At 36.9% G+C, this 911-nt stretch overlaps 1 non-coding gene across 1 annotated transcript; it reads right to left on the minus strand.

The window, feature by feature from the left end:
* Nucleotides 1–279: 279 nt before the first annotated feature.
* Nucleotides 280–386, minus strand: LOC122118273. The gene has a single exon (XR_006149312.1). It is a non-coding gene; the product is annotated as a U6 spliceosomal RNA (small nuclear RNA).
* Nucleotides 387–911: the final 525 nt, after the last annotated feature.

Below are 911 nucleotides of genomic sequence, written 5' to 3' on the forward strand. Positions count from 1 at the left end.
AAATCATTAGAAAATTTACAATTAGTTCTCATGAGGACAAAAATAAATTTGTGCCTGTATTTCCAATTAAAGCGAGGTATGCATGCCTGTAATTCCAGCTAATTGAAAGGATAAGGCAAGAGTCTTGAATTGAAGACCAGATGTGGCACTATGGCAAGACTCTGTCTAAAGATGAAAGAAAAAAATTAAATTAAATACTTCTTTTGAAAAGTGAAATTGTAAAAATGTTTATTCCAAATCAATGTATTACTTTTCCAATACATTCTTTCTTTTTTTTTTTTAAATATGGAACGCTTCACGAATTTGCGTGTCATCCTTGTGCAGGGGCCATGCTAATCTTCTCTGTATCGTTCCAATTTTAGTATATGTGCTGCTGAAGCGAACACTACATTATTTCTTAATACACTATGCATCTGGAATTAAGTTCATAAGCACAATATCAGAGGAAAGTGTGCATAATTGTACATATGATAGTTAATGTACAGATGTTCTCATGGTCATTTGAAAACTCTGTGAAGGTCAGACAGCAGAATACCTCAAAACAGAAATATGCAGGTGAAAGCTATCTTCCCTCTATTATCTGTAGTTAGAGACACTTGGTTCTCCAGCTACTATGTGATTGTAGCAAGTTTCCTAACCTCTGAACACTGTAACCTCTGTCTAAGAGCTGTAGTATGCTTCAACTATAGGCATGAAAATTAAATGAATAATGCAAGACAGCCACGTGCCAGTGGTTCACACCCATAAATCTAGCTATTCAGGAAGCTGAGATCTGAGAATTGTGGCTTATAGCCAGCCCAGGCACGAAGGTCCATGAGACTAATCACCAGTTAACCACCAACATGTCAGAAGTGGAGGAATGGCTCAATGGTCGAGTACTAGCTTTGTATGAAAAAGCTAAGGTCAGTGCC

This window comes from Dipodomys spectabilis, unplaced genomic scaffold, assembly GCF_019054845.1.
Source record: "Dipodomys spectabilis isolate Male_0828 unplaced genomic scaffold, ASM1905484v1 ptg000147l, whole genome shotgun sequence".
Lineage (NCBI taxonomy): Eukaryota > Metazoa > Chordata > Mammalia > Rodentia > Heteromyidae > Dipodomys > Dipodomys spectabilis.